Source organism: Dermacentor andersoni, chromosome 3 (assembly GCF_023375885.2).
Source record: "Dermacentor andersoni chromosome 3, qqDerAnde1_hic_scaffold, whole genome shotgun sequence".
NCBI lineage: Eukaryota > Metazoa > Arthropoda > Arachnida > Ixodida > Ixodidae > Dermacentor > Dermacentor andersoni.
The window spans coordinates 167,087,317-167,102,121 of record NC_092816.1 but is presented as its reverse complement, the minus strand read 5'-3'; the positions used below and the strand labels follow the sequence as shown (position 1 = coordinate 167,102,121).

At 45.9% G+C, this 14,805-nt stretch overlaps 1 long non-coding RNA gene across 1 annotated transcript in view; it reads left to right on the top strand.

Annotated features, from left to right (window-relative positions):
- Window positions 1-7,724, top strand: part of LOC140216465 (uncharacterized) — a 92,628-nt gene extending 84,904 nt beyond the window's left edge. The window contains exon 3 of the long non-coding RNA XR_011893151.1: window positions 6,549-7,724. This is a non-coding gene — a long non-coding RNA (uncharacterized lncRNA). The remainder of the gene's footprint in view (window positions 1-6,548) is intronic.
- The last annotated feature ends 7,081 nt before the right edge of the window (window positions 7,725-14,805 follow it).

Here is a 14,805-nt window from a genome sequence, read left to right as displayed (position 1 = left end):
GATGATGAACGGGGTCTAACATCTTTAGCGCGTTCGGTGCGGCGGAGTGATAAATCACGGCACCATAGTCCAGTCGTGATCGAACTAGGCTCCTATAAAGATTCAATAAACGCTTTCTGTCGCTACCCCATGTTGTGTGGGATAGGACATTAAGTAACTTCATTGTTTTAAGACATTTTGCTTTAATATATATTATGTGTGGGATGAATGTAAGCCTGGAGTCAAGTATAACACCTAGGAATTTGTGTTCCTTGTTTACGGGTATTCGTTGCCCATATATTTCAACAGTGGAATCTGCGGCAAGCCCTTCTTTCCTGGTGAAAAGAACGCAAGAACTTTTGTTGGGGTTCACTTTGAACCCGTTTTCGTCTGCCCACTAGGAGACTTTGTTTAAGCACTGTTGTACCTGCCTCTCACAGACTGTTAGGTTGCAGGATTTGAAACCTACTTGTATGTCGTCTACGTAGACGGAATAAAAAATAGATGGGGGTAATGTTTTACGAAGCGTGTTCATTTTAACTACAAAGAGCGTGCAGCTCAGTACGCCTCCCTGGGGTACCCCAGTTTCCTGTATGAATACACGTGACAGCGCATTACCTATTTTTACTCGGAAAGTACGGTTTTGCAGGTAGCTTTCTATAATGTTTAACATAGTGCCGCGGATCCCCAGCGTAAATAGGTCACGCAGGATGCCATAGCGCCAAGTTGTATCGTACGCCTTTTCCATGTCGAGAAACACGGATAAGGACTGTTTATGCACGAAGGCGTCGCGAATGTTTGCTTCCATCCGCACTAGATGGTCGGTTGTAGATCGTCCTACTCTAAAACCACGCTGATGCGGATCAAGAAATTTATTTAATGCAAGGAAGTGTAAAAGTCGACGGTTTATCATTTTTTCAAAAAGTTTGCATATAAAACTTGTTTATTTATTTATTCAAAATACCCCCAAAGGCCTTTATTACGAGGGTATTACATGGGGGGGGGCAATCACAAGCACTGGTCCATAGTTAGTACATACTAAAAACAAGAGAGTGTAACAGAAGTAATAATACAGTGAAACATAGGTAATATACAAGATCATTAGGTCGCAATTATTACAGAGAAAACATTAGTACATATTAGAACATAAGGCAACTGCAATGAAAAATACCAAGAAACATCGAAAACACTGTAAAAGTCCCAAAAAAGAATAATAATACGATTAGTCGACAAGTCATGAGTGAATTAAATGTTGAAACTTAGTCAAGTCTGGTTCCGTGGCAATGACTGATGGTAAGGCGTTCCATTCAGTTATTGTGCGTGGTAAGAACGAATATGCATAATGGGATGACTGGCAGTTAATGCGTTTGACTTTGTATGGATGGTCACGGCGTGGAAAAAAAACTGTTGGTGACTCAAAGAAATCATCGTGAAGTGATGTATGGTGATAAAGCTTATGGAAAAGTGTTAGGCGAGAAATTTTACGGCGAAGTGCTAAGTTGTCCAAGTCAGCTTTATTCTTTAACGAGGTGACGCTGGTGTAAGGTGAATAATCTGAAAATATAAATCGCGCAGCACGGTTCTGCAAGGCTTCGATGTTACTGATGATATAAGTTTTTTCGGGATCCCAGATGGCAGACGCGTATTCTAGTTTAGGACGGATTAATGTTGTGTATGCTAGTTTTTTAACATGCATTGGGGCTTCTTTTAAGTTATGTTTAATAAGTCCGAGAGTACGATTCGAAGAGGCAAGGGTAAAATTAATATGATTATTCCATGATAAGTTTGACTGAAGATTGATGCCAAGGTACTTGTAAGTAGTTGCGAGTTCCACAGGGTTGTTATCAAGGGTGGTTAGAATTCGTGGCCTATTGGTGAAAGACATGAGTTTAGTTTTGGAAATATTTAATGGCATTAACCAATTAGAACACCATGCACTTATTGCGTCCAGGTCAGTTTGTAGTAGGTGGCTATCAGTGTTACTTGTTACACATCGGTAAACTACACAATGATGATGATGATGATGATGATGATATGTGGTGTGTAATGGCGCAAGGGCCAGGTGTGGCCAAAGAGCGCCATGACAAGTGGTGATGTTGACGATGTATTATGGAGATGTGACTTGGCTGTAAGGTGGCCTAAAAATAGTTGGTGTAAAGTGCATAAAATCTACGTGATATAAAATTATGGCGATGATTAATGACGAATACTATGAACATTAAAATCCATCGTAGGAGAATGAAGCAAAATAGAAAATATATAAGATAGTAAAATTACTTGGAGCACTGCTCCCTCGCCAGAGCCCTTGAAACACAAGGGCCTAGAGGCATGTGCTATAGGAAAGAGCTATCACAGCGGCATCCTCTGAAGAGAGGACCCGCTACGAACATGTGGGGCTAACAACATGGAAGACATCTTTCAGAAAACTTAGGACTGCGTTTGCGTCAAATAAAGGTTCTGGGCCGAGTAACATTGCGGGATGAAGGGAGATCTGCTGCCGGTATGCTAGGGGAAAATGCTTCTTTCTCTCAGATTCGGCTGCCCGACACTCCAGGAGGACGTGGAGGACGGTCAGCCTCTCCCCGCATCTACCGCAGGTTGGAGGTTCGCTTCCAGTAAGTAGAAAATGATGGGTCCCAAATGTGTGTCCTATTCTGAGGCGACAGAATAGGACATCTGTTCGCCGACATTTTGTTGGGGAGGGCCAAAAACCTAACTGGGGCTTTATGACATGCAGTTTGTTATTTGTTTGCGCGTCCCACGTGCACTGCCAGTGATTTCGCAGTTTATTTCGTAAGAAAGGCCTCAGGTCTGTGACAGGCACATCAGCGGTAGGGTTAACAGCTTGCGATGTGATGGACGTGGCCATCTCGTCCGCGAGAACGTTACCTTCGATTCCCCTATGGCCAGGGACCCAGCATATTATGATATTCTGGTTAGATGAGTACGCTTTACATAATACCGAATACAGTTCATTGAATACGGGATTTTTATGTTTGTAGGGTGACATTAAGGCCTTCACGACGCTTAGAGAGTCTGTATAGATCGCTGCTTTTGAAAGTTTTGATCTTATGTGCTTCACGGCAGAGAGTAATGCGTAGGCCTCGGCCGTAAAGATGCTTGTTTCCGGATGTAGTGCATCGGTTAGTTAGTTAGTTAAATGGGGTTTAATGGCGCAAAAGCGGCTGAGGCTATGCTGCGCCAAACACGAGGTGTTTTAAAATCCAGTTTTTAAAGGAAAAGACTTTGTTAATCTATATTTTATGTAAAAAGCCAGTGTCATCTAGAAATTTACGGATGTCACATAATGGTACTAGTGGATTATCACCTAAAATTAGAGCAGGGTGCAAAGGTATGTGTAGTTGATATAGCTTGCGCAAAAGTGCTCGTCTGTGTGTTTCAATATGCGTACATGTCAGTAATATGTGCATAACTGTTAGTGGTTCTTGACATTTCTCGCATGTTGGTGTGTCTTCTTTTGTAAGTAAGTAATTGTGTGTGAGGTGTGTGTGCCCAATGCGTAGTCGGCATAAAACTACTTCGATGAACCGCTCCTGATGACAGCATGACTTCCACTCGCCAAGTATGGGTTTAGTGAGATGTAGCTTGTTGTCGCCACAACGGTCCCATTCGCGTTGCCATTTTGCCGTTAAGGCTTTTCTAATCGCACGGATGCTATCTTTGTATGGAAGTATTGTGTTTGTTATCTCTTTGTACGCTGCCATCGATGCACATCTGTCAGCTGCTTCGTTACCCGGTATCCCAACATGACTTGGAACCCAGCAGAAACGAATTGACCTCCCGTATTTGTTAAGCGCCAACATATTTAAAATGTCTCTTATCAGGGGTTCACACTCAGATTTGGGATGTAGAGCCTTTAGTGTGCTTAAAGAATCTGTGTATATGACTGCATTTTTGTGTTTATCAGTGACAATCTTTTTCACAACAACCCAGATGGCGTAAACTTCAGCCGTGAAAACAGAAGCGTGTTGTGGCAATCGAACACTTGTTTCCCAATTTTCCGCTACGGCCCCCACACCCACGTGATCTTTTGTTTTAGAGCCATCAGTGTAATATTGGATGTTATTTTGATATTTGTCCTGAAGTGCACGGAATTCTTGTTTAATGTGTTCGTGTGGGATGTCTTTTTTCTTTAAATGTGTTAACGTCCAATCACATAAGTGTGTGAAATCGTACCACGGGGCCAACCGTTGTGGTTTCTTGGCAACCTGGAGGACTCCGTGGGGAATGCCATAATCCCGACAGTATTGCTCATACCGCAGGACAAGTGGCCTAATCGTCTTCGGTTTATTTGTGTAGTGTAAGCGTGTGTTGCATTGTGTGAGGATGTTGTAGCATATGTGTTGGGGTGATGACTGAATTCTGAGTACGTAGGAAAAAGTGAGGAAAGCTCTGCGCTGCTGTAAGGAAGGTTCATTACAGTCGACGTATAAACTTGGAATATGTGAAGTTCGGTACGCACCACTTGCCAGTCGCAGTCCAAGGTTATGTACCGGATCAAGTCGTTGGATGTAGGACTGTCTGGCTGAGCCGTAAACCACGGAGCCGTAGTCTAAAAGGCTACGCACAAGAGACCGGTAAACACGTAAAAGGCACGTTCGGTCGGAACCCCAGTGCTTATGAGACAAAATTTTAAGGATATTTAGCGCTTTTATGTGAGTTATGATGATGATGATGATATGTGGTGTTTAATGGCGCAAGGGCCAGGTTTGGCCAAAGAGCGCCATGACAAGTGGTGATGTTGACGATGTATTATGGAGATGTGACTTGGCTGTAAACTGGCCTAAAAATTGTCGCTGTAAAGTGCGCAAAATCTACATGCTATAAAATTATGGCGATGACTAATGACGAGTACTATGAACACTAAAATCCATCGTAAAAGAATGATGCAGAATAGAAGATGTATGAGATAGTAAAATTACTTGGAGCACTGCTGCCTCGCCAGAGCCCTTGAAACACAAGGGCCTAGAGGCGCGTGCTATACGAAAGAGCTATCACAGCGGTATCCTCTGAAGAGAGGACCCGCTACGAACATGTAGGGCTAAGAACATGCAAGACAACATCTTTCAGGAAGCCCAGGACTGCGCTGGAGTGAAACAGCGGTTCTGGGCCGAGTAACATTACTGGATGAAGGGGGATGTGCTGGCGGTATGCTAAGGGAAAATGTTTCTTTCTTTCATATTCGGCTGCCCGACACTCCAGAAGGACGTGGAGGACGGTCAGCCTCTCCCCGCATCTACCACAGGTTGGAGGCTCGTTTCCGGTGAGTAAAAATTTATGTGTGCCAAATGTGTGTCCTATTCGTAGACGACAGAATAGGACATCTGTCCGGCGTGATTTTGTTACGGAAGGCCAGAATCCTAACTGTGGCTTTATCACGTGGAGCTTATTATTTGTTTCCGCGTCCCATAGGCGTTGCCACTGGTTCCGTAGTTTCCTCCGCAAGAAGGGCTTCAGGTCTGTGACAGGAACTGCAGCGGTGGGATTAGCAGAAAATGATGCAACTGACGTGGCCATCTGGTCCGCCAGCACGTTACCTTCGATGCCCCTATGACCTGGCACCCAGCATATGATGACATGCTGGTTACCTATATACGCTTTACACAAAACGGAATAGAGCTCATTAATTACCGGATTTTTGTGGTTAGAGAGTGACAGCAAGGCCTTCACAACACTAAGGGAATCCGTATATATGACTGCTTTCTGGAGTTTTGATTTCCTGATATGCTTCACAGCCGACAATAGTGCGTAGGCCTCAGCCGTAAAGATACTATTTTCCGCATGCAGAACATCGGTTTCCGAGAAGGATGGCCCGACGGCTGCGTAGGTCACCCCGTCGTGTGACTTCGATGCGTCTGTGTAGAACTCCGTGCAGGAGTGTTTGTGTTGGAGTTCCCGGAGATGCATTTGGATTTCAATGTCTGAAGCGTGCTTTGTAACTTGAACGAAAGATGTGTCGCATTGTATCAGCTGCCACTCCCAAGGAGGTAGCAGCTTGGCTGGATGCATTAGGCGAAGCTCGAGGAGTGGAACTTGCATTTCTTCACTAAGCTCCCTCACACGCAGCGAGAAAGGCTGTCTTACGGAGGGACGATTGCGAAAGAGTGTAGCGTATGTCATCTCGTTAACGGTATTATAACACGGATGTTGAGGATTAGAGTGGACTTTCAAAAAATATGTTTGGCTGATGTATGTTCTCTGGATATGAAGTGACCACTCATTCGATTCTGCATATAAACTTTGTATGGGACTCGTTCTGAAAGCGCCCGTGGCTAAGCGGATTCCTAGATGGTGGACCGGATCTAGCATCTTTAGCGCGCTCGGGGCGGCAGAATGGTAGATCACGGCACCATAATCTAATCGTGACCGAATCAGGCTCTTATAGAGATTCATTAGGCACGTCCTGTCACTACCCCACGTAGTTTGCGATAGAAGTTTCAAGAGGTTCATTGTTTTCAGACATTTTTCTTTAAGATATTTTATGTGTGGGATGAAAGTGAGTCTATTGTCAAGTATAACACCTAGAAATTTGTGTTCTTTGTTTACAGGTATCTGTTGTCCACACAGTTCTAAGCAAGGATCCGGAACCAGGCCTCTCTTTCTTGTATACAGAACACAAGAACTCTTGTGAGGATTGATTTTAAATCCATTTTTCTCTGCCCACTGTGACACCTTGTTCAAACCATGCTGTACCTGTCTCTCGCAGACTGTGAGGTTGCAGGATTTAAAACCTATTTGTATATCGTCTACGTACACGGAATAGAAAATAGCTGGTGGTAAAGATGCACGAAGCGTGTTCATCTTTACGACAAAGAGCATGCAGCTGAGTACGCCACCCTGGGGTACCCCAGTTTCCTGTTTAAATGTACGCGACAGTGCAGGACCTATTTTCACTCGAAATGTACGGTTCTCTAGGTAGCTCTCTATAGTATTTAGCATATTGCCGCGGATACCTAGCGCGGAAAGATCGCGCAGGATTCCGTACCGCCAGGTTGTGTCGTACGCTTTTTCCATATCCAGAAATACAGATAAGAAGGATTGCTTGTGCACGAAGGCATCGCGAATGCTCGCTTCGATGCGCACAAGATGGTCGGTTGTAGATCGCCCTTCCCGAAAACCACATTGAAATGGGTCAAGCATTTTACTGGACTCTAGGAGATGCACGAGACGGCGATTGATCATTTTTTCAAATACCTTACAAAGGCAACTTGTCAGGGCTATCGGGCGGTAACTTGCCACTGAGGAAGGATCTTTGCCTTGTTTCAAAACCGGGATCACAATGGCTTCTTTCCATGTAGTCGGGAAGTATCCCGCAGCCCAAATCGTGTTGAAAAGTGTGACTAGTGTAACTTGGGTGTCTTTATGTAGGTTTTTGATCATTTCATACATGATTCTGTCAGATCCCGGAGCAGAGCTCTTGCATGCGCTCAAGGCAGCTCTCAACTCGGCAATGCTAAAAGGACAGTTGTATGGTTCATTCTGTTGACATTTTCTCATGAGTGGCTTACATTCTTCTATTTGTTTATATTTGAGAAAGGATTGCGAGTAATGGTTGGCACTTGACACGCTCTCAAAGTGCTCCCCAAGTGAGTCCGCCTGATCTTGTAGGGTATCGCCTTCTGTGTTTACCAAAGGAAGTGCATGTGCTTGTCGCCCTCTTAACCTATTGACCCTGTTCCAGGCTTTCGCCTCATCTCTGAACGAGTTAATACTCGATAGGAACTTCTGCCAACTTTCTCGTCTGGCCTGTCGGCGGGTTCGCCTGCCTTCGGATTTTACTTTTTTAAAGTTGACTAGATTCTCTGCAGTGGGAGAAGCGCGTAGCAACCCCCACGCCCTGTTCTGTTTATTACGAGCGATCCTACAATCGTCGTTCCACCATGGGACACGTCGTTTGCAGGCCAAGCCTTTTACTTCGGATATGCATTTTGACGCGGCATCTATTATGAATGCTGTAAAAAACTCGACTGCAGCGTCAATTCCTAACGAAGACAGGTCAGCCCATGAGATACTAGTTAGAGATCGAAATTTCTCCCAATCAGCTGTCTCAATCTTCCACCTAGGAGCGTATGGTGGATATTCGTTTTCTTTGTATGATCTTAGCAGTATAGGGAAGTGGTCGCTACCGTAAGGGTTGTCGGTAACTTCCCATTCAAGTTCAGGCAGTACAGACGGGGAGACTATACTAAGGTCTATTGACGAAAAGGATCGGTTTGCAAGAGAGTAATATGTGGGTTCTTTCTTATTGATAAGGCACGCTCCAGAAGAAAAAAGGAACTGTTCAACAAGGCGACCTCGCGCATCTATACGGGAGTCGCCCCACAGGGAGCTGTGCGCATTGAAATCGCCAAGAAGAGCATAAGGTTCTGGCAATTGATCGATCAAGGAGTGAAATTCATGTTTGTTCAGTTGGTAATGCGGGGGTATGTAAAGGGAGCAAATGGTGATGAGTTTGTTTAGTAGGACAACTCGAACCGCCACTGCTTCAAGGGGCGTTTGTAGCTGTAGAGGTTGACACGCAATACTTCTATGAGTAAGAATCGCAACACCGCCCGATGATACGACGGCATCATCGCGATCTTTGCGAAACGTAACATACGTACGGAGAAAGTTTGTGTGTTTAGATTTTAAGTGTGTTTCCTGTAAACACAGCACTTTTGGATTATGTTTGTGGATGAGTTCTTGCAAATCATCAAGGTTTCTAAGGAGACCTCCGATGTTCCATTGAATGATTTGTGTATCCATGTTTAAGGTAAATTGGTGCTGTGTTTACGGAAACGGAGTGGATGCCTTATATTACAGAGCCCTTTCGAGGCCCTGTAATAGGTGTTTTGTTCTTTTTGAAGCGTTCGAGCGATTCTCGACGCTCCTTAGGCGTTTGGTGCGCCTTGGGGACAGGTGTAGTGTCCATTGCCTCGTGTGAGGCGCCGGACAAGCGCTCTTGCGAGCGAGAGGTTTTCAGAGGGAGTCCCGCCTTGGAGGGCAAGACCCCTGCGCCCACCAGCCCGGAGGTCGATGGGGCTCCCAGAGGGATTTCGCTGCGCTGGCCGTTGCCAGCGCTGGAAGGGGCCTCGGAGGCTGGGGCAGCCTCGGCTGCGTCCACCTTCGGGGTCGATGGTCCCTCATTCTGGGTAGACGGAGCAGCGCTAGCTGCAACCGCCGCGGGGGCAGATGGCGTAACTGCCGACTCACTGCCTGTGGGTCGGACAGCCGCCGGAGGCCGTTGTGACGCTGCCCCCTTACGCGCCACATCGGCAAAGCTACTCTTAGACAGGTATGACACCCGCCTACGTGCCTCCTTGAAAGATATGTTTTCTTTGACCTTGATTGTGACTATTTCTTTTTCTTTCTTCCAGGACGGGCATGACCGCGAGTATGCGGCATGCTCGCCATCACAATTAACACAATGTGGAGTGTTCCGACACGTTTCAGAGGAATGTTCGTTGTCACTGCACTTGGCACAAGTCAGCCGGCCTCGACAGTTCTGTGAACTGTGGCCGAAACGTTGGCACTTAAAGCATCTGAGAGGATTGGGAATGTATGGCCTAACACGAAGTTTGATATAACCGGCCTCGATGGACTCGGGAAGGACACTTGAGCCGAAGGTGAGTATCAGGTGTTTCGTTTTGATCTCTTTTCCATCTCGCCTCATCTTAATTCGCTTAACATTGATAACATTCTGGTCACTGAAGCCCTCCAAGAGTTCAGCCTCGGTGAGCTCCATCAAGTCATCGTCAGAGACAACACCACGGGTGGTGTTCATCGTGCGGTGCGGGGTAATAATTATCTGGGTTTCCCCAAATGACACTAGTTTTGACAAGTTTTCATATTGTTTTTGGTCGCGGAGCTCCAAGAGGAGATCACCACTTGCCATCCTCGACGCCTTATAACCAAGACCAAAGACTTCAGTCAATGACTTGGAAACAAGGAAGGGTGAGATCGTTCGTACTTGTTTATCTGGGTTTGCAGAATGAATCACATGGAAACGTGGGAATGATTCTTTTTGGCGGCCAAAAAACTGGAAGACTTCATCGGTGCGCCCTCTTTTCTGAGGGCGATCAGGTAGTGGAGGGAAGGAAACAGCCATGTGTGGAAGTGTAGTTTTCGGCAGCAACGCTAGCCACCCACCATGGAGTCCAACAAGGGGACGCTGCAGGGCCTGAACAACAGGGCCTGCAAACGCCAGCTGTACGTTGCCGCTATAACCCAATATGATATAACCAAGGTTGGCTACTCACACAAGGTTAACCCTTGCTGCCAGAAAGGTCGGAAGTAATAAAGAAGTGAGAAGGAGACAGGAAAGGTGGAAAGTAAGGAAAAGACGAAGGTTGTAGGGAGAGAGAGACACGAAAAGGCAACTACCGATTTCCCCCGGGTGGGTCAGTCCGGGGGTGCCGTCTACGTGAAGCCGAGGCCAAAGGGGTGTGTTGCCGCCGCCGAGGGGCCGTAAAGGTCCAAACACCCGGCATTGGCTCAACCCCCAGGATCCCCTTTTCCCCGGACACGGCTAAGCCGCGCACGGCTACACGCGGGAGGGTCCAACCCTCGTGTGCTCAGGTCCGTGGTGTCGCAACACACCAAACGCCTGCTGATGCAGACGCCCCTGCGGGGTATGTGAGTTAGGAAATTAAGTTTGGTGTCAAAGGTTACTCCTAAAAACTTATGGTCTTGTTTCACCGGCAGTATGGTGTCGTTCAATTTTAGGACTGGATCGCTGTGTAGCCCTCGTTTCTGAGAGAACAAAACAGTAACCGTTTTCTGTGTGGAGAAGCGGAAACCATTTTTGTTAGCCCATTGTGTTAGTTTATTTATTGTCATTTGAAGCTGCCTTTCACAGGTTGGCAAATTTGAAGCGCGGCAAGCCACTTGGAGATCGTCTACGTAAACGGAGTGCATAAGAGACGACGGTATAATCTTATTAACTGAATTCATTTTTACTATAAAGAGTGTCGTGCTGAGAACACAGCCTTGTGGAACACCATTTTCCTGTTTGAATGTATGTGATAGTACGGAGCCCAGACGTACCTGAAATGTTCTATTAGACATGAAATCAGCTAGGCAGTTCAGCATTTTACCCCGTATGCCGAGGTCAGCGAGGTCTCTTAAAATTCCATATCTCCATGTGATATCATAGGCTTTTTCTAGATCGAAGAAAATTGCAAGACAGTGCTGTTTGTGTAGAAATGCACATCGAATTTCATGTTCTAGACGGACAAAATGGTCAGTGGTTGAACAACCCTTTTTATATCCACACTGATGGGGGTCAATAAGGTTTCTTGATTCTAAAATAAATGACAGCCTTATATTGATGATGCTTTCATATGATTTTGCCAAACAGCTTGTGAGGGCAATAGGTCTCTAGTTACTTGCGGATGTGGGCGGTTTATCGGCTTTTAGAAATGGAACTACTATTGCCTTTTTCCATTCTTCCGGCATTATGCCAGATTCCCGGATTAAGTTAAAAAATTTAAGGAGAGCGTTTACAGATGCTTGAGATAAATGAGCCAGCATGGCGTAGTGAATATGGTCGTGACCTGGCGCTGTGTTTCCCTGCTGAAAGAACTCTGTTTATTTCTTGTTGTGTGAGGGGGGAATTGTACGGTTCGTTTGATGCGCCAGTAGTGGGGCAGCTTCTGTTTTTCAGCAGACTGTTTGTATTGTAAAAACTCCTTTGTATAATTCCCTGAACTGGATACATCGCGGAAATGTTCTCCAAGTATATCTGCCTGTTCTTGTATTGTTGTTTGTGTGCCTGGACTTGTAAGTAACGGTATTGTGTAAGATGAATACTGTCCTCTAAATTTCCTCACCTGGTCCCACATTCGTTTCGATGTTACCGTACTATTAATTGAAGAGATGTATTTTTGCCATGAAGATTTTTCAGCATTTCTTCGAATGAATCGTGCTTTGGCTTTGGCTCGCTTGAAGTTTAACAGGTTGCTATAGGTGGGGTATCTCCGTAGGATTCCCCAGGCCTTATTTTGTTCTTTTTTAGCGTCGGTACACTCCTTCGTCCACCAGGGCTTTAGCTTTTTGTGCACTATACCCGATGACAGGGGTATCGCCTTTTCTGCCGCTGTGATTATGACTTCAGTGATTTTTTTATTAAGTTCATCAATACTAAGCTCTGGCGAAAAGACATTTTCCAGTTTCGCGTTCTCCATAAAAGCCTGCCAGTCAGCGAGCTGTAATTTCCATCGGCGTGGTCTAGTTACTAAAGTTTGTGGTGATGGTAGGAGTTTGATGAGTGCGGGTAAGTGGTCGCTGCCATATGACGTGTCGAGGGCTTCCCATTTAAAATCAGTAAAAAGAGAGGGTGAACAAAAAGCTAAATCTAAACAACTAAATGTGCGGGAAGTCGGTGAGAAACAAGTTGGCGCACCTGAGTTTAAAAGACAGATATCATTTGATAGAATAAAATCTTCAACGAGTTGTCCTCTTTGGTCAGTCTTGACGCTGCCCCAAAGAGTACCATGAGCATTAAAATCTCCTACCAGGACAAATGGCTCCGGCAACTGATCTGTTATTTTTTCTAAGTCTTTAATAGTAAAATGTGTGTGGGGTGGAATATATAGTGAGCAAATGGTGATGGTTTTGTAGGATAGAATGGTGACAGCTACGGCCTCTAAATATGTATTTAATTGGACATTTCGGGTGGGAGTGCCACCCTGTACGACTATAGCCACTCCTCCCGACAAACGGCTGGAACATTCGCGGTCCCTTCGAACAACGGTGAAGCCTCTAAGGAATTGATTGTGTTTAGGGCCTAAGTTTGTTTCTTGTAAGCAAAATGCGACTGGCGAAAACTTATTTGTTATGTCTTTAATGTCACCCAAATTGTGAATAAGTCCTCTACAATGCCAATGTATGATAAAAGCCATAGTGGCACAAGTGAGAATGTTAATTTATATATGTGTACTAAGCAACTGTAGGTGACATTTATTATCGGAAATGTACTATTGGAATAACGGTAACCGTTCAGGTTATCGGTCCCTTTGTTCGCGTAGTTATTGTGATCTTGTCTTTCTTAGTGCGCTCCAAAGAGCGCTGATCTTTTGGCGTCGAAGACGCCGGAGTTTTTTTGTCGACCTCCATAGCCTTCTCCGAGGCGCTGGATGATCGAGAACCAGGCGCTGAGACGCGCGTCTCAGGCCTGGGTGTTCGATTTAGCCTGGGGCCCTGTGGAACCTGGGTCTGCAGGCCGGTCTGTGATGATGATGATGGAGCAGCACTGGCTGCTGCCACCAAGGGGACGGATGGAGTTACTACTGGGCCACTGTCTGCGGTCCCTATAGACTCCCGAGACCACTGTGGTGCTGAACCCTGTCGCACCGCACTGGCGTAGGTTGTTTGAGGTAAGTGTGCTAGTTTCTTTCTTGGTTCATGGAAGGAAATGTTTTCTTTCACCGTAAGTGCAATTATCTCTTTTTCTTTCTTCCAGCAAGGACAAGATCGTGAATATGCTGGATGATCTCCTTTGCAGTTTGTGCAGTGCGGAGCAGCATTGCAGTTCTCCGACTGATGGTCATTGGCGCTACACTTTGCACATGTTGATTTACCTCTGCATGATTGCGATGCATGTCCGAACCTCTGGCACTTGAAACACAGCCTCGGGTTTGGGATATATGGTCTTACGTTGATCTTCAGATAGCCTGCTTCAAGTGTAGTAGGAACAATACTGGTACCAAAGGTAAGTATAACGTGTTTGGTCGGTATTTGTTCGTTATTTCTTCGGAGAGTTATTCTTTGAACCTTTATTACATTCTGTTCTTGGAAACCTTCCAGGAGTTCTTCATCGCTCAGGTTTAAGAAATATTCTTCTGATATTACGCCCCTGCTTGTGTTAAGCGAACGGTGTGCTGAGATTGTGACTTTGATGTCACCGACACTGGCGAGATCAGCGAGCTTTTCTACTTGGTCTTTGGTTTTGAGTTCAAGGAGGAGGTCGCCACTTGACATCTTTGAGACCTTGTATTGCTTTCCAATTTTTTCTGCTATGCATTTTGCTGCTAGGAAAGGGGATATTTTTCTCATTGGCAGGGGTCCTTCACTGTGGATCACATGGTAACGTGGGAATGTTTCTACGCTGGGTTTGAAAGTGAAATCAAAAATTGCTTCGCTGCGCCCTCTTTTGTTAGGAGGACTTGGAAGGGGGGGAATGCATTTGCCATGTCATTCTTAGAATATTCAGCGGCGATGGTAGCCACCCACCACCGAGCCCAACAAGGGGACGCTACGAGGTTAGGAATATACCTGTATACGTCAGCTATACAACGCCGCTATAACCTAATATATGTACCCAAGGTTGGGTAGATACACACGGTTAACCCTTGCTGCCAGGAAATACGGTAGTAAAAGAAGTGAAGAGAAGACAGGAAAGATGTAAATGTGGGAGAGAAAGACGAAGATTGGAGAGGAGGACAGGAAATGGCGACTGCCGATTTCCTCCAGGTGGGTCAGTCTGGAGGTGCCGTCTATGTGAAGCCGAGGCCGAAGAGGTGTGTTGCCTCCGCCGGGGGGCCTTGAAGGTCCAAACACCCAGCATCGGCTCAACCTCCAGGATCCCCCTTTCCCCAGACACGGCTAAGCCGCGCACGGCTACACGCGGGAGGGTCCAACCCTCGTGTGCTCGAGTACGTGGTGTCGCAACATACCAAACGCCTGCTTACGCAGACGCCCCTGCGGGGTGCTCTAAGAAAAACAGAGCCCCAAACAGTCGTCTGGGACGAGACAAAGGAAAGAGCTTTTAGCGCCCTAAAGAGCGCCCTAACAAGCCAGCCTGTGCTACGATCGCCAGACTACACA